Below are 20475 nucleotides of genomic sequence, written 5' to 3'. Positions count from 1 at the left end.
ATTGTTAGGGTGCAGTATACTACTGAGTCAGAGTCCAGTCAGTGTAACTGATGGAGAGCAGTGCATATGAGGTGTGCTGTGTGTGGTGTTACTGGTACGAGTTCAGTAGTCCGATTGCCTGGGAAAAGAACTCGTCTCGCAGTCTGCTGGTGCAGGTTCTGCAAGAACGTCTGCCTGATGGTGATGGTGAGAGCAGGCCATGGCTCGGGTGGCTGGAGTCTGATGATCCTTTGGGCTTTCCTCACACACCACCTGGTGTAGCTGTCCTGGAGGGAGGGAAGCTCACCTCCAACAATGTTCTGTGCAGTTCGTACCACTCTCTGCAGAGCTTTGCAGTTGAGGGTGGTGCAGTTCCTGCCAGGATGCTTTCCACAGTGCATGTGTAACTGATTTTAGGGTTTTGGGGCTCACACTGAACTTCCTCAGCTATCTGAGGAAGAAAAGACACTGATGAGCCTTCTTTAGCACTGCATCAGTGTAGATGGGCCATGTGTGGTCACTGATCACTGGAGATATGAACACAGAGCTCAAATAGTTCCTCAGCTCTACTGATGCAGTGTAGCTTTTTCTCAACCAGGGGATGAAGACCTAACATAAGAAAACATGTATTTAGGAGGTGGTAAATAAATAAACAATATATTGTATTATTTATACGCATTGTATTTATATTATATATATATATATATAGGAGGTTGTTGGAGGTATGGGCCAAAATAATTCTTTCACAACTGTCTCTAACTGATGATTTAACTGATGACTTGGTGCCTACAGATTCCCCCCGTCAACAAAGACTATATCTGGCCTTAAAGCCGCTTCTCTTTAGTCTGGGCCATACAAACTGACCAACTGTGTAAAGACTGACCTGACCATTGTGTGTGTTCAATGCCAGGTAGCAGCTCCTCTACTTCTTGATGTACTATTTCTGTACAAGTAGAAAATGAGAACATAATACAAGCAGTCATAACAAATCAGTAATCTATTGAAAACTCTTTAGTACATATGTACAAAATGCATATTTCTTTATCAACTGGCTTTATCCTCCTTCAAACAATCAGAGAAAATAATAAGTCAATAATAATTCTAGAAAAAAAAAGAGTTTTGTTGAATAACTTGTGACTGTGAATAACAGGTGTCTCACAATATTAAGTAATTTCCTGCCCAAATTACAAAGATAATGGCACAGCTGATTTGCTCATTCTATAAAAAAGATTTATAAGTGAAAAATGATAACTGCTGACTTGAACAGTCCTTTGAGAGATCAACATCAAATGCTCTCCTACATATAATTGCATTGCTTGAATACAGACATACCAATGGAAATGTGGACCTTTTCGTCATTCTGTCTTTTCTCTTCGGGCACAAGCTGGCCATGTTCATTCTTCATCCCCAACAGGACTGGTTTGGATTGCTGTAAGCAGTTAAGAGGCATTTTTACACCAAGGAACAAGTCCACACAGCAGCTATATAACATTTAATGACACAGAGGAACAATATTGTTGGAATCATTTAAAAATATTTTTCCAGCTGATAAAAAATAAAAAACTTGACAGCCAATTAGATCACTTAAAATGGCAGACAACATAACCACAGCACATGCTTATAATAAACAGAAATGTATTGTCCGTGGGTGTTGATGTTAAAATAGTTATCATTATAGTTATTGGTCTTGGTGTGAACAAACTTAAATGATCTGATGTGTCATGTGATATGTTAAACTATTATTTCTAGACTCTTGCTTCTTAAACAGATGTGTTCAATAAAAAAAAACATTGAGAAAAAAGGCAGACGTGTGTATGAGGTGTGTGCAGATATCATGTACTGTTGGAACGGAAGAAACATTTCCCATTTGTAAAGGTTAATATAGAATAAAATGGACTTAATATAAAATGTCTGATATAAACTGTCTGACTACTTACAAGGGACACAATCGGCACGAGACTTGAGACAATAGCCAATGACAGCAGCAGGAATAAAGCCATAGAAGTTTGCTTGTCCAATATCTTATGAATTTGCTGACTTGGTAAATTGTATGAAGTATGTAGACTGGATAAACCCAGGCCGATCTGCCAGCGATTTGATTTCACCTTGCAGCTCAGTCTGGAAACCTGCACATTCATTTCTACTGCTTCTGTTACACACTTTTGCGGAAACCAATCACAGACTGGCTTATCCACCAGGTGGGCTATTGGTGGATTTAACACCATGACGGATAGAGAAGCGATAGGTCGATGCTTATTGCTCACGCCTCTTGTGGTCTGATTGTTTGATGGACTATCAATTGCAAACGAAGTCATTTGAATTAGGCCCATTGATCATGCCTCTTGTGCAGTAGAAAATACTGAGCAGACTCCCCAGACCAATGTTCAATCTTAAATTGAGCTTGTTCTGGTGATAGCGAGACAATGAATCATGGCCTTTTTCACACAGAAAGCGTGTTTGCTTTGAAAAACGCGAGTCGCGGGCAGTGGAATGGGAAAATAACCCGCAAGGTCTTGAGATGAGAAGTTGAAATGATTTTAACTTGAGCCCCGACTTTTTATAATGTTATGTCATGCACGAGACATTGCAAAAGACGTAAGGTGTATTGCGTATTTACATATATAAACAATCTGTGTGAACTACTACTACGTTGACATGACACTTTTTACAGTGTTCCTCAAACTCTGTCCTGGAGGGCCACGATCCTGCAGAGTTTAGCTCCAGCCCTGATCAAACACACCTGAGCAAGCTAGATTCAGGATCACTAGAAAATCACAGGAAGGTGTGTTTGATTAGGGTTGGAGCTAAACTCTACAGGACAGTGGCCCTCCAGGACCGAGTTTGACTAACCGTGCTTTATTAGGTTCTTACTGATGGAGCAGTGTGATATGTAAAGTTTAAGGCCCGGTCCACACGGAGACGCGTTTAGCTGTATACGTATAAATTTTGTACCGTATCAGCGTTTCGTCCACACGGATCCGGCGTTTTAGAAGCATGAATCCGATATTTTTTGAAACCGGGTCCCAAAGTGGATAAATCTGAAAATGATCATCTTCTGTTTTCGTGTGTACAGCGAATCCGTATATTTTCTGAAACGGTGATGTCATCACACTACGTCCAGCACGGGGAAAGAGTTAAGGGATACAACTATGGGCACTGGGCATGCGCACATCAATTTTGCGTCATTTAATTAACGTATCTGCATTATTGTAAGGGTATGTTTTGGGTTGGGGTAGGTGTAGGCATTAATAAAACACATCTGTTAAGTAGCAAATGTACTTATTGTTATTTTATTGTGAGATTTTGCCTCACCTCCGACCACTGCTATACCCCTTCTAGCCACAACTCTTCTTCTCCGTTTTTAGTGTATTTCTGCGGCAGAATTACAGCGCCACACACTGGCCTAGCATGCAAACTACATCGTTTTTAGTCCGTTTTCTTAATCTCGTGTGGACGCAGATATTTCTTGAAGCGAGGGGAAAAAAAGATCGGATTAGGAAACCGCTGGCTTCGTGTGGACAGGGCCTAAGAAACCTCCAATGCAGTGCGAAATGTAAATGCAGTGATGTTCAATCAAGGGTTACGACAAAAACAGACATACCACTGGAAATATTTACCGTTTCAGCTTTTTCTTCTTTTCTTTTCGTCTTCTCCATAAACCGCCAAATTCATCCCACTCCACGAACAAGACAGGTTAAACAAGCCCTTGACATCACTTCCTTTTCAGCTGAATCAAAGAGAAATATATACATGTTGAGGCAGTGTTAAAAATGATCTGTGACCAATATATATAAGAGGAAGGACTTTAAGGAAAGTTAATAACATATAATAAAGATACATTCCTTAAAAACAAATCTGTTAAAGCTAAATGTGTTCACCTTTACCTGTGAAGGGCTGAACCTTTAAAGGACTTGTTCAGCCTCCATTGCAGCTTCTTCAAGATCAGCATTGGGAGCTTTGAGTTCAAGTTCCCTGTTAATACTAGCAGCTTTCTGATAAAACTGGTCAAAATTAGATTTTGAGTTTTGCCAAGAATGTGTAGAAAATATGAAAATAACAAAAATATGCCAAGATATGTGTAGATGATTTACAAAATACTGTTCAGAAAAAAAGCTGACAGACAGACAGTTAGTGATCTTTTGCAAGAAATGGCTTCTTAAAATAACTGTTGTATTTAAGGTTGTTGTGGGAGATGGAGAAGGAGGAGCAGGTGATCTGAAGAAACTGGAAGACAGAAAAATATTAACAATAACAATACAATAACATAAATATTGAAAATTTTGTGTTACTATGCTTTTTTACTACAGCTACCACAGAAAAAAACTATGGTTACTGCTTTAAAAGCATGGTAAGTGTCGTGATTACAGTTTTTTAATGACAAATACCACAGTAAAACTCTGGTTATTGTGGTAAAAACGATGGTATATGTTTTGGTTACTGTTTAACTACAAACACCACAGCAAAACTATGATTACTGAGGTAAAACCATGGTAAGATCCATGGTTACTGTGCTTTAGCTACACGTACCACAGTACAACTACATTACTGTAGTGAAACCATGGTAAGTGTTGTAGTCATAGTGCTTAAATACAAATAGTACACAGAAAAAACAGTTACTGTGTTAAAATCATGGTATGGTACCATGTTTTAACAACAAATACTACAGTAAAACTATGGATACTGAGGTAAAACAATAGTAAGTGTTGTGTTATGCTTTTCAAATAGTACACAGTGAAACCACAGTTGCTGTGGTAAAAACATGGTAAGCTTTGTGGTCACCTGGCTTTTACTAACAGGATTGAGCAACAACGTTACTATGGTAAAATCGCGTTCGTTCGGTGGCATTTGCAACTGATTTGTAAACATCATACTGCACTTACACATGAATTGCAGACAATCAGAATGATAATTTAAAAAGAACAAAATAAAACCCACCTGGATTACAAAGTTCAGGGTGACTCCTTCCTCTCATCTCATTTTTTTATTGACAACGACGGTCAAAGTTCATTTGATGACGACACACCCGACAAACGAGACTGTCATTATTAATCAGACAGCTAGAGGGCGCTTCATTTTAAAACGTGACTATAGGTCGTAATACGCTGCATGCACATACGACCTATATGGTCGTATTTCGGAGGAGGACAGGCTGCTTAATACAGCACAGGATAGTTAAAAACATAATAATGAACATTGACTCCCAGTCTTTATTAACCCTTTTTTCATGGTTTTCTCAAACGAATTACAAAAAAAAGAAAAAAGAACTAAGATTATTATATCATATTTCTAATAGGGGCTCATTGTAATGCAGTGTTACAACCACGCACCCCACCTGCTCCCCTGGGATTTAAACCACAATTTCTGTCTTCTGCTGTTTAGATCATCATTAAAGAACAATATAAACTGTTAAATAACAGATAGGCCTAGAAGATTATAATAATATTAGATTTGTCTTATTTTAAATGAACACTAAAAACAGATGAAAAATAAATGTAAGAGATATTTACTTTTGCTACACTCTAAAAGGAGATGTGTTAAAATTGACACAACATGTGTAACACAAGAGTGTGCTCAATAAATGTAGCATTTAACACAGAAATTGTGTCATCGTGTCAGCAGTTCGTAGTCGAGTACAGAACGCATGTGCACAAAATACAATGTTTCAAACTCTATGACTTTATCCACTCAATTGTTCACAGTTTAACACCTCACCGATAATACTGCTTTTGAGAGAAGTTCATGAAGAGAAAACAGTTAACAGAGTTTGCATTTTAAATTAAAATGTAGCAACTGATAAAAAAAGTTTATATTAATAACTTTTATTTGTATAGGCCTGTTTGTTTGAAAACATAAACAATGCATACACTCCACAATGATGGTGTTTGTCGAGCACTTTATAACATGCTGTGTTGAAAACAACACAACGAAATGAGTTTAAAATTGACACACGTTGTGTAGATTTTAACACATGTAGTGTGTGTGCTCAGGGACGACACATTTAGTGTTGATTTTAACACATTTAATGTATGTGCTCGGACAACACATGTTGTGTTTCTTTAACACATATTTGTGTTACCTGTAACTCAACTAATGTGTTATTCCTCCTACACAGAAGTGTGTTGCACTAATGTGTTATAATTACACCACGTGTGTCAGATGTGTTACATGTGACTGTATTTGCCATCTGAGTTATTTCCTGTAATTGGGTGAACATACATATTGTTAATTTGTGTTTAGTCCAGTGACGTTTAATAAAGAGTTTAATAGAGTTTGTTTGTTTGAACATTTTATAACTTGGATGTTTTAGACATCATGAATCTACACACACACACAAGCTCTGAATGAGATTATCAGAGGTTTAGATGCTGATGATTTATTGAATGTTGATTTGAAGTCTCCAGAATCAAGATTAGTGGCTCCTTTATTTAATCTCTTGACCCTTTACTTGTCTTTTAATTCTTCTCTGGTTGCTGTAACTGTATTGTAAGTTCATTTGTTATGGCAAAAGAAAATATGATCAGATGTTTCTTGATGATGTCAAGATCTGGTCAAGTTTTTGAGAATATGGATGGTGTTTATTGATTTCATTTATATGCTGTTAGTTATAATGGTCTTGTGAAACTTCATCATGATATCCAAGATCCATCTTGATATATACAATGTTTTGCATAGACCAGGGGTTTTCAAACTTTATGATGCCAAGGACCCCCAAATATGATGAACCTTTATGAGGGACCCCCTTAAATCCATCTATATATTCTTTATGTATGAAAAAACATTGAAACTGTTAGATAAATAGTAAGTGTGACATTTTAAATAGAACATTGTTTCCTAAATTAAATCGCCTATACTTTACGTTGGACGTATAAACCTGAAGAACATGTTCAATAAAAAATTATAGGCAACTTTCACAATAAGCAGCTATGTATCGCATTAAGAATACTGCTCTACAAACTCAGTGAGCGAGATAAAGGGGACTATAGTGAGAAAAACTCACTAGAAAAATACAAAGCAAACATATACAATTCTGAAAAGTATGTATATGGCAAACAATGAAATAAACGTTTAGAAATAAAACAGTTAGACTGTTCGGTAGACTTTATTCATTTTTGCTTTGTCTTTTAAATTAGGCTATCTCAAATTTTTCTGGGGACCCCAGTTTGAAAACCCCTGCCATAGACTGTAACATCCTGTACACACATTTTGAATATCTGAAAACAAATGTGCAAATAATGACAACATTATTATAGAAATATTATATATGGTAACTTCTCAGATATCTAACAAATGCATGTGATGTGATGACAACATTATCATCTGATCAAAAAAGCCGGTGGTCGGGCAGAGGGTTAAAGATAGCCTAGGCCTACATTTATAATGCAAAAGCTTTATACTTAAGATAAATAAAAATATAAAATATAAGCTTTTGCAGCATTATAAATGTGTATACTTTAACTTCATCCATCCTTGCTGAATAAGCTTCCCCAAAAAATTCTATTATTTTTTTACTTTCTATTCATAATAATCCTGACAATAAATTATACACAACTGTTTTCATCATTGATAATAATAAATGTTTGAGCTCAAATCCTCACATGAGAATGATGAGTGAAGGATCATGTGACACTGAGACTGGAGTAACGGTGATACATTCAGCTTTGATCACAGAAATGGTTTAAAATGTATTCAAATAGAAAAAAAGGTTATTTTATAATATAAAAATATTCCAAAATATTGTTTTTGCTGTATTTTGGATCAAATAAATGCAGCGCCTTAGTAAGCAGAAGAACTTCTCACAAAAACTATCAAAATAGTAGGATACAGTTTCCAAATTTTGATGAATATATCCAGGCGTTTATCCACGCGTACGTTATCCAGGCGTTTATCCACGCGTACGTTATCCAGGCGTTTATCCACGCGTACGTTATTCAGACGCAAAGTAAAAAAATATAATTTCTCACATACGTCGCCGCCACGCCGCCGCGCACTTTGAGCGCAGCTCCGACACGTGACCGTGACGTCTAACGTCTCGAATCCTACGTCTGACGCCTGAATCCTATGGGATTTTGGCCAGACGGCTGGCGAGCGTATACACGTTAGTTCTCCTCTCAGTTTGCTTAGCAATCTACTTATTTTGTATAAACCACCCCTCATACCCCTCATAACCAGCTGCCGAAATTGTATGCCGCACTACAGAGATCGCCTCGGAAACGCACGTCCGCTTTAGCGACCCAGCCTGGCTCAAACAGCAGTGATGCGTTCAATCTCACCAACCCAGCGGTTTGTCTCAGGTCATCCGTTTTCTCTCTCTCTTTATTTCATTCTTTCTTTCTCCCCCCTTTTTTTTGCATTTTGCCTCCTTATATACCCACGTTTCCTATTTCCGGTTAATTTATTTCCCTCCTCCATCCGGCCACACAACAGGAAAACACACCTCTTTTTCCTCGTACTGCCACAAGGTAGTTCTATGTAAATTAGTAGTATCTGAAAAAGGAATGCATATTGAGATGCATTTGTGATCGGAGAGAGGCGATGGAATAATATTAGAGGATACATTATTTAAATCTCTAGAGATAAGCCACATATCAATACGAGACTGGTGTGAAAGAGAATTATTACTCCAAGTAAATATATTTTGAGAAGGATGAGTATCTCGCCAGCAATCAACTAAAGAAAAATGTTGCATAAACATCTTACAAAGTACAAATTTGAATTATCAGGAGACTTTGGGGGCCATCTGTCTAAGATGTTATCTAACGTCACATTAAAATCTCCTCCAAAAACTAAAAAGGAATTTGGGTATTTAGTTAACAATTTCAACACAAGTTCTTCCACTTGATCAAAAAGTTTTTCGTTTTTTTGTTGTTGATTAAATCCATAAATATTAACAATAACATATCTAACATTTGAAATTTCCATTACAAGATATAAGGTCCACTTGGGTCATAATCAGAGCAAAGAATCTTCCCATTAAAACGGTTTCTAAGAATACAAACGCCAGCTGAATTACTTGTTCCATGAGCCATCCATAAATCTGATCCCCACTGAGATCTCCAAAAATTATAATCCTCTTTGGTTGAGTGACATTCTTGCAGCAAGCAAAAATCTGAATTAAATTGTTTAAGATATAGAAAAACCGCTTTCCTTTTAGTCAGGTTTCTTAACCCTCTAGTGTTAAAAGAATTTAAAGATAGAGACATAAAACGAGAAAAGAAGTCTATAGGCCTTGGGCGTCATGACGTCATTACTTGGCGTGGCGGCCATGTTGATGGCCTCCTGTACTACTACTCGGACTACTGCGCACTGTTTATAGATGTACTCCCTCTCAGTCGTGTGTCTTAATTTGATTATTTTGGCGTTATTTCAACTATGGTAAACCGTTGCTGCATTTTGGGGTGTAACAGCGCAACACATAATCACCATGGGAAATGTCGAAAATGGATTAACTTTCCACCGCTTTCATGCTTGGAGGCGCAACCACGGACAAGAAGTAATAACAGTACGATGTGCAAAAAGCAAGAATTGTCACACAATCAGATGTTTTTTTAGTGTTTATTTGCAAGTAGTGCAACCTGATAACACAGAAATGTGGAATGGTTCAAGGTAAAAGGTTGCAAATAAAAAATGAACACAGAAAACGGAGTGCAAGTTGTTGCACTTTATATAACGGAGCGCACTTTATATAACAATAATAAATACACTTTTTAAAAAATAAATTCTTTCAATTCTATATAAGCTAATAAATAAGTATCTATAAAATAACAAAAGACACAGAAAATGGAGTGCAAATTATAAATATAGTAAACAATAACATTGCAATAACAAATAAAAACGGAGGCAGAGCAATTTCTTATATAATAAAAATAGTAATAATAATATATACGTTTCGGATATATAGACTTTATTTCGATAGTCCACTTTAAACATTCTACTAACTATGTACGTTTTCAACAGCATGTCAACTAACACTAATTAGAGTATTAACTGTACTGTTAGTAGACTGGTAGGTTATGGTTATATGTGTTGGGGTTCGGGTTAGTAGAATAAGTTGAATTTTAGTTGCAAAGTTACTTATAGTCAGTAGAATGTCTGTTGGGGACCAACAAAATAAAGTTTTCGTCGTCGTCGGTGCTCCGCTCTTTCTTTGGAAATTCATGTGGATCCAAAACTTTAATAGTTCCGATTTTGTCTCTATAGCGGTCCCTGCCTTCCCTATTTAACGTATCCTGGTAAATTCCACATCCCTTTCAGGATTTTAACATGTTTTGTCTTTCTCCCAACTCTGCTTCTCCTCATTCGACTTGCTGTATGTTTACATTCGCGAGGCCATCAACATGGCCGCGACGTCCCAGAATGCAACGCGGCGCCTAAGCCCTATTATAAAGGTAGATTAAACAAGTCTCAGAAAATGTGTAATAACAAATATACACAGAACGATGAGAACAGCAAACTCTGTGCCAATGCAAATAATGTTGTTCAATCTCAAGGGCAGGCTATAAAAAAATAAAAATAAAAAGAGTAATTGTAGTAATCCCACATTTAGTAGTATATGCATAATAATCGAGGTAGTCTTCAAAGTAGTCTTCCTTGGTTTTATCCGTGAGCAACGAGTTGTTTTTTCCTCTTCTTTTTTCTCCCTTCTTCTTCAGAACAGATTTTTTAGATTAGATTGAACTCAAAAGATAAAATAACTAAATAAATAAAGTCCGCTGAAGAGAAAATAATCAGAAAAATAAAATAAATTCTCAGTTAAACAATCTGTTAGCTTACGCTCTCAGTAGGCTATACCACGAAAGGAGATTCGAATATCCAAATCAGGTACATAAAGTTTCACGCTGGAGGGTATATTTCGACTCCTTCAACAAAGGCCCTACCACCAATAAAGTAAGCGCGTTTATTGTCTTGTCTTGCTTTTTCCACTGCTGGCCATAGTTTGTTTCTCCTCTCTTTATCTGCTGGGGACAAATCCTCTGATATTTTCAGTTTATTTTCCCTGAGAAAAGCCGACTCCTTTGCTGCACGCCACACGGCGTCGCGGTAGAAACGGGAGGTAAACTGGAAACTAATCCCTCTGTTTTTGTTCGGTTGTTTGCGACCAAGTCGGTGTACAGAGTCTGAAAGAACTGTAGGGTAATAGGAATGGATCAGGTAAAGTGAGAGTGTGGTGAGCAAACAGTGTCTCGGTCAGAAGACGTCAGGTAATATGGAGTGATGAATTAAGCAGGGAGAAGGCAAGGGTTGTAACAACACCAGTCACATTTATTTCAGGTTGACTTTGGTTCAATGCATTTTCTGTGTGCTGCAGAAGTGAATAAAGAAATAATACAATTAGTGACAGCGGTCAATCAACACAAATTACACAATTATACAAATGAACATAGGAAATGTGAGTTTACAAATCACAACTAAACAGACTTGAAACAATGCAAACAGACTTCCCACAAGGCTCATGGCACATGTCTGGCAAACAAAGAAATCAATCAACAGTGCACATCTTCACAGAGGGACAGTAAATCATAATAATAGATTGACTCGCGTTAATTCAGAAAGACGCACACAGTATGCATCAAAGTGCTGGTAGAGAGTGCAAAGAATGAGCCAAAGGGTTCACAATCAATTTATAGACAACAGGTGAGGCGGGCGTGGTCAGGTGGCAGGTGGCAAAGTATTCTTAAAAGAGTGAAATGGACTAAAAAGGGAATGGAATGACAGGAGTCTTTTCATAGCCGCCCCGGAATTGGGATCAATTCCTCCTGGGAAAAAGACTCACTCCTCTGTCAACTCAGGAAGCGCCATCTGACGTGACACTGGTCTCGTGTAAATCCGACTGCCAACTTGGACGTCCACTGACCGGACACGTCGATCTCTACCGGTCGTGACGGTTGTAACACGCCCTGTGGGCCAAGAGGCCCGAGGCAGTTGTGGGTCAAAGATCAGAACAGTCTTCCCTACTTCAAGATTCTGGACTTCCCTTAGCCACTTTCCTCTGGGTTGTAAGTTAGGCAAATAGTCACGAATGAACCGTGTCCAGAAGTGGTCAGCCAAAATCTGGCTATGACGCCACTTCCTTTGCCCAAGGAACTTACTGTTGACAAACATGGCTTGTGGCAGAGAGGCATCCCGCCGCCCCATCAGGAGCAAATTGGGAGTAATCGGATCAGGATCTGCACCGTTTGAGGAAAGGTAACCTAGAGGCTTTGAATTCATAATGCCTTCTACCTCGATCAGGACAGTTTGAAGAACAACTTCGGAGGTGGTCTGCTTGCCAAGAATCACTTGCAGGGCATTCTTAACTGATCTGATTTCACGCTCCCAGACTCCACCGAAATGTGGAGCCCATGGTGGATTGAAGTTAAATGAAATCTGCTGGGTAGCCAAGTGTTCCTGGAGCATGGGTTCCGTCGCCTGGAAGCTTTTACTCAATTCTCTGTCTCCAGCACGGAAGTTTGTTCCTCTGTCTGCCCAGATCTCTAAAGGCTTGCCACGGCATGATATGAAGCGACGGAGAGCTAGGAGAAAGGCATCAACATCCAAACTTCCGAGCAAGTCAAGGTGTAAGCAACGGGTGGTTAAGCACTTAAAGATGATTCCCCATCGCTTTCCTGTTCTACGGCCCTGGTAGATAACAAAGGGTCCAAAGCAATCTACCCCGGTTGACCAGAATGGTGGTTTAAAAAGACGCAGCCTTACCGGGGGCAGATCAGCCATCTTCGGAACTTCAGGAGAGGATTTCCATCTCTGACACTCCCGGCAGCTGTGCTGATGTTTACGGATGGCTGGTCTTCCTCCTACGATCCAATACTTGCGTCTCAATTCTCCAAAGACTCTCTCTGGGCCCGGATGCAGCAGGGACTCATCATAGGTCTTAATGATGAGCTGCGTAGTTGGATGCTTCGGGTCCAGAATAATTGGGTGAATGATGTCGGGTTCCAGGTCCTGGGATCGACGTAGTCTTCCTCCCACTCTCATCAGACCCACATCTGAATCCAGTTCAGGAGACAATGAGAGGAGACGACTTTGCCTATGAAGAGGTTTTCCTTTCTGGAGAGCATTAAGTTCGTCAGGGAAACATGACGCCTGGGCTTGCTGTAAGATTAAGGTTTCGGCTGTGGCTCCTATGGAGACTTTGTCAGCCTGAGTTCGTGCCTGCTCTGTGGCGGCGATGAAGTCACTCCAGTTTTGATACTGAGAGACGTCTGGCAATGTACTGGTCGCAGCAGAAACATTCAGGCACAGAGCAGCTTTCTTCACTTCAGGGCTGTCTGTGAGTGGTGATGGGTGGGCAACACCAGGGGCAACAGGCCAGCAATTTTCCGGCTTATGCAAAAAGGATGGCCCGGTCGTCCAGCAGTTGGGACGAGCCAAATCACATAGTTTCTTGCCTCTGTGGTTCATTAGAACCTGGTACTTATATTGTTCAGAAAGGTGAGCATGGATATCTAACAGGTTCTCCAATGCCATATTAAGCAGAACAAAATCACTTTCTCTTCCACTCTCAAAATAAGGCAGTTTTGGCTTGGGGATGCCAAAAGCAGTAGCTACTAACAGCTCCATGATACTGGATCCCTCTGAGGTCCCTTCAATGGGCCTTGGCAAGGAAAGAGGTGCAGGTATTACAGGAACTGGATCTGAGGGTCTTTGACTCTGGGCAGGACGAGGTGCAGTCCGCACTAAATGGAGGAATGAAGAAGGTGAGGGAGTCGCCTGCTCTGGACTGGACGTCGGAACCACTGAGTGGCTCCCTTGTACAGGATGGAGAGTCTCAGACTGACTCACAGCATGGACAGGCTGAGGTAAGGATTGAAACGAAGAGGTGGTTGGCTGATTCACGGGAACGGGTTCGGAGCCAGATGTTTGAGGACTAACAAAAGGAGCTTCCTGCTCTGGAAACAGGTCAACCGGCTCACCTGAATCCAAAACTCTGGAGCTCATTGAAAAAGGAGCAAGCTCTTGAGGTGGCAAAGCAGTTGGATGTTCTGTGGTCACTTCTCCGGTGAATGAGGTTATTAGTCGAGCCTCTTCCAATTCTCGTTGAACTCTCCGCAGTCGTCGCTGTAGAGTCAGAGATCGGGACATCCTCTCTCGCTCCGTAAAAGCGGCCCGTGCTTGCCTATCCAACCTCTCTAGCTCCATCAAAGCTGCTTGTGCTTGCCTGTCCAGTTCTTGAGCCCGGTCATCTAGAGCTTGTTCCTCCTGGATTTGACTTTGGATCTCTTGCAGTTCTCCCAATTTCCTTCTCTCCTCAATCATGGCTGCTTGTATAGGAGTGAGCTCCACTTGGTGGCTCTTGCACGAGCTTCGAGAACTTCCACTACCATAAGTGTAAGTATAAGAAGTGGCCTTCTTTGACCTTGGTAATGACTCCTGCTTATCCCTCTTACCTCTAGATCTATGAGGTCTCCCCTCTCCCTGCGAGGGTGGAGCTAGTTGTTGAACTGAATACTCCTCCCCTGATTTGGGCTGGACATAATCTTGGGTGATTTCTTCTTCCTCCACTTCTCCCTCCTCTGCTGCTGTTGTGTTAGGAGATGGTTTTGTTGCTTGACTGTGATGAGGTAGGCTCTTAGGCTTACTAGAGGCTTTCACAACTGGAGCTGATAAGCCATAGCGGTCAGGTTGATGCCTCTCTCGCCTGGATAAGGTGCTACGGGTTTTGACTGGAAGAGCCTTTTCCAACCCCAACTCTTTTTCATCTTTCCCATCCATACCAATGCCTGCCATGGTATCTCTCACTTAGTCTCCGGCTTGAAGGACCATTGAAAGAATTGTAGGGTAATAGGAATGGATCAGGTAAAGTGAGAGTGTGGTGAGCAAACAGTGTCTTGGTCAGAAGACGTCAGGTAATATGGAGTGATGAATTAAGCAGGGAGAAGGCAAGGGTTGTAACAACACCAGTCACATTTATTTCAGGTTGACTTTGGTTCAATGCATTTTCTGTGTGCTGCAGAAGTGAATAAAGAAATAATACAATTAGTGACAGCGGTCAATCAACACAAATTACACAATTATACAAATGAACATAGGAAATGTGAGTTTACAAATCACAACTAAACAGACTTGAAACAATGCAAACAGACTTCCCACAAGGCTCATGGCACATGTCTGGCAAACAAAGAAATCAATCAACAGTGCACATGTTCACAGAGGGACAGTAAATCATAATGATAAATTGACTCACGTTAATTCAGAAAGACGCACACAGTATGCATCAAAGTGCTGGTAGAGAGTGCAAAGAATGAGCCAAAGGGTTCACAATCAATTTATAGACAACAGGTGAGGCGGGCGTGGTCAGGTGGCAGGTGGCAAAGTATTCTTAAAAGAGTGAAATGGACTAAAAAGGGAATGGAATGACAGGAGTCTTTTCAGAGTCAATGGCGCTTGGAAGTTTGTCCTTGTCTTCTGGTAGGAGTTGCTGACACACCTGGATGACCGATTCCCGAACATTTTCTCTGTCCTTCTCTGGGATGCCATAAATGCGTAACTTCCAACGTTGCGAATAGCTCTCCAGATGTGCCAGTCTTCTCTCTTGCTCAGTGGTAGCCTGCTCCACTTTACCCACCTTGGACTCTACCGCTCCGTACTTGATTTTCAGACTGTTAACTTCCTCACTCATGAATTCGATAGCTTCCTTGACACTTGTGATTTGTTTGGTATTTTCATGTATTACCTCCTTCATGCTGGTAATCGCGCGTGTATTCTCTTCTATCATGTTTTCCAGAGAATCAGACCAAGTATTTATTAATTGCGAGAGTCCACCGAGTTGCGAGAGAACATCAGCAATGTCATAACTTACGGTCTTCCGTTGTTTGGTAGCAGGAGATTTGCATGGAGTGTCTGGCAGAGCAGGAAATTCCTCCTCGCATAACATGAAATCATCAAAATCAGGATTTATCTTGCTGTAGTCATGAAGAATGTCTTTTACAAGACTTCCGAAAGCTTGGTCTTTACCAGTTTTAATGGCAGTGTTAACGTTTGCCTGAGGAGCGCTCTTGCTTTTCCTTTTTTCGGATTTGCCCATTGTGTCACTCTCTTGTAAAACAGTATTTGTTAACTAACTGATATTATGAATTGAAAGAGAGTGGCAGAGTCTTTTTTAATTGCACTATAAACCAATAATACTATTTGAGTTCGCGGAGCTCATCAATTCACATGTTGCTAGAGCGCCATCTTGAACCGCCACATCACGGTTGTTTAAACCAATAAGCATTAAGCTCTGTCGTCAGCAAGTCGTTTCCCATCATGCTTTTGGTCAGCGCAGTCGGTGGAGAGCAACTGTATCGCAAGCCATTTTAGCATTTAAACCTTTGTCTGACTATCTATAAATATATTTAAAGATAGTAACAATTGTATTTTGACTAGTGATAATTATAATTCGACTAGTCAAAATGAAAATTAGAGATATCTGCAATTATAATTGCACTAGTAAGAAATCTGATTCGAGATATCTCTAAATACATTTTGACTAGTCAAAACTCTATTAAAGATATCTGTAATGACGTCAGAGATATCTTTAATAGACGCGTCACACATACGCAAAGGTAATTAGAGATATCGACTAGTCACAACTCTATTTTAAGATATCTGAATTGTACCCGCTCCTAGTCAAATCTGCGCTGTTGTGTAGGTTTGTGACGTGAGGAAATTTTCCACCAATAATCGACGAGTGACAACATTTGGATGCATATAATTAAATGTCTCCAGCAGACCCAGTCAAAAACATTTAAGAATGATTTTAAAAAGATTACAGCTTAATAAATGTTTAAATAACATTGACATGATGTAGCTACTGATTACATTGATTAGTACATTGCGTTGTGTTTACTCGTGTCGTAAAGGTAATAATCCACAAGGTGGGAGTGGTATGGCAAGCCGTTTTAGCATTAAATACACCTTCGCATACTAGTCATAAATCAGTTTTGACTAGTCATAATTCCAGTTCCAGATATCTCCTCTGCAATTTTGACTAGTCGTTATTGCAATTAAGATATCTACAACGTGATTGTGACTAGTCATAATATTGATTGAAGATATCTACAATGTTAATTTGACTAGTCATAATATACATTCAAGATATCTATAATGCTATTTTGACTAGTCACATTCTTCCATTGACTTCCATTGGAAAATATTTCCAGATATCTTCAAATGAGTTTTGACTAGTAGAAATTGTAATTAAAGATATCTTTAATTGATTTAATACTAGGCATAATTCTAATTAGAGATATCTCAAATTACAATTGCACTAGTCATAATTAAATTAGAGATATCTCTAACTGAATTATTACTAGTAAAAATTATAATTAGAGATATCTCTAACTGGTTTTTGACTAGTCATAATCACATTTAAGATATCTTTAATTCATCAAATTTAAAGATATCTAAAATACATTTGTAGATATCTGCAAATAATTTATTACTAGTCAAATTATAATTGAAGATATCTTGAATTGGATTTTTGTCTAGGCAAAACTTAATACGAGATATCTTGAATTGGAATTCTTCCTAGTCAAAACTCATTTAAAGATATCTGCAATTTAATTATAGATATCTCTGTCTGATTTTTGACTAGAAAGATCTTTCTTTGGAGATATTATGGGAGGCCGTTTCAGCATAAAAACGTTCCAGCCTTACTCGTCGTAATTATATTTTTACTAGTAACAATTCAATTAAAGAGCTCTATAATTCAATTTTTACTAGTAACAATTATGATTGTAGAGCTCTCTAATTGTATTATTACTAGTAACAATTATGATTATAGAGCTCTCTAATTCAATTGTTTCTAGTAACAATTCCAATTAGAGAGCTCTACAATTCATTTATTACTAGTCATATGTCTCCATTGACTTCCATTCATTTTTATTTATAGAGCTCTGTAATTCAATTGTTACTAGTAACAATTGGGATTATAGAGCTCTCTAATTGAATTGTTACTAGTAACAATTCAATTAGAGAGCTCTATAATTTAATTATTACTAGTAACAATTGCAATTAGAGAGCTCTACAATTGAATTGTTACTAGTACAAATTGAATTACAGAGCTCTGCCATAGCAATTCTTACTAGTAACAATTGCATTACAGAGCTCTGTATTCGGAGAGATATCATTATGCTAATCGTGCCTTATGCATATTCAACTGGGCTATATAAACAGGCAGGCGGGAAATTTTGGCGCCAGTCGACGACATGGAAGTGCACGGTGGAGAGTCAGGGCAGCAGTCTACAATATCTGCCTTTGATCGCGTTTTAAGTGCAGTTTCCCGTGTGCGCCAAGAGTTACAGCGGGCAGGGGAACCTAACATTTTGTCCTCAACGAGGCAGCTGTTCCGTAGATCCCGAAGTGAAGGTATGCAAAATCACTAAATGAGTCTCATGATTAATGTTACTAGAGATGCACCAATTGACCCGGGACCTGGGGGTAAGGACAGAGAGGCGAGAGAAATGTAGACGGGAGCAGGAGGAGCTAGCGAACGAGAGAGGGTAGAAAGGGAAAATTTTACAGATTTTTTTTTAATCAAGCAAATGCAATCTTGGTGAGCATTAGAGACCTTTTTCAAAGAACTGTACCAAAACCAAACTTTTGAACATTATTGTATGTTTGAGGTTTTACTTACTAGTCACATGGTTCATAATGCCAGGGTTAGTTCATCCCAAAATGAAAAATATCCCATGATTTACTCACCCCCAAGCCATCCCTAGGTTCTTCAGGCGAACACAATCAGAGTTATATTTAAAAATGTCCTGGCTAATCCTATAATGGCAGTGAATGCTTCATTTTTAAAGTCCATAAAAGTGCATCTATCCATCATATAATTGCGCCACACAGCTCCAGGGGTTAATAAAGGTCATCTGAAGCAAAGTGGCATGTTTGTGTGAGAAAAATATCCATTTTTAAAACTTTATAGACTAAAATAACTAGCTTCCAGTGGTCAGCAATGTGCGAGTCGACTTGCGTTAAAAAGAATAACCCTTGACGCATGCGTATTGACGAACGCAGAAGTACAGAAATTAGAGCAAAACAAAACATAGCATCGGGAGGGGGGCTTGTCACCCTTTTTAGCGCAAGTCGACTTGCCTAGCCTACCGCTTATCACCAAGCAATATTCACTGCCATTATAAAGCTTAGAAGAGCCAGGACATTTCTTTATATAACTCTGATTGTGTTCGTCTGAAAGAATAATGTCATATAACTTACACATAGGATGGCTTGCAGGTGAGTAAATCCTCACCATTTAAGAGATGTTGTCCGACAGGAGATCTGCTCCAACTCTGCTAACTTTACAGTGCAGGCTGCAGGGCATCAGCATGAAAGTATCAACAATTTATCAGAGCCAAATATATAAATCATACAACGCCAGGTTTATTAAAAGGAAAGAAGCTACAGCAAAGGTTAAATGCAGAAAAGAGAAAGAATAGGTTAAAATATTGTTAAAAATGGACAAGGTTAATCAATCACCTTTTTCAGTTCACCTGTGTTTTCTACTTCTCTTTCAGCAGCTTCCTTCAGAAATGTTGGACACTTGGGAGCTTCACCTCTGTTGTACAGGGGTTATTTTGTCCCTTCTGAAAATCACAGAACATTTTATTATATGTTAACACGTTTTTTTTCGCGCTCTGTGTTAATGTTAAGTTAATGTAAGTGACTTCGTCGATTAACAACAAACACATAACGTTAACGTTAGTTCAATTAATTAGCCACCTTCAATGACCCATTCAATTCCCAGAAGAAAAACTTTATAAAACTATCAAAACCTCTCATTTACACATGTGATTCAAAGCCTAAACAAGAGATTAACTTTATAGAGTTAACGTTAGCCTCGTTAACTTAACTTACTGTTTGGAAAACGGTTGATGTGCTTACGGACTTTTTTCCAAAGACTCTACATTTCTATAAAGTAAATATTCTACAGAACAGAAGCGTGTCAATGACACATAAGAAATGTCAGGAAAATGTCAGTAACAGTTGTGTGTAATATTTGTGTAACTTTAAAGACAACTCACCTGAACGTATAGTGAAAACAACAACGACAGAGGGAGTTTTGCGGCTTGTCAGTTGTGTTGCTGCACCGTTTCCATGGCAACTCCGCGCCGCTCCAGTGTTTGACACATCAACACACCACATCAACACACCACGTCAAAGTCACGCAGCAAGAATTACATAAAAATCAAAAATAATAAATAATGAATTTAGAACTAATTTTGAAGTTCTATGACCCGCTCAGATGCAAAATGCCACTCCTGACACTGCACGTGATAGTGGGACAATTGTGGCATTTTTTTTTGTTAGATTTTTTATTGTTTTTGCCAATACGATTTGCAAACATGGTGGATTCATTTAAAAAATATTTGATGAATTAAGTAAATGTCCCATATAAATCAAAATGGCATACATTTGATAATACTTGTAAATTAATAATGCAATTTGGAAAGTTATGAAGACCAGTGGGCCACGTCGCTACAACATTCTCCGTGGGATAAACACGCGACGTCTTTTGAGGAC

Source organism: Pseudorasbora parva, chromosome 14 (assembly GCF_024679245.1).
Source record: "Pseudorasbora parva isolate DD20220531a chromosome 14, ASM2467924v1, whole genome shotgun sequence".
Classification (NCBI taxonomy): domain Eukaryota; kingdom Metazoa; phylum Chordata; class Actinopteri; order Cypriniformes; family Gobionidae; genus Pseudorasbora; species Pseudorasbora parva.
The sequence above is the reverse complement of the archived record's forward strand: the minus strand, read 5'-3'. Positions refer to the sequence as shown.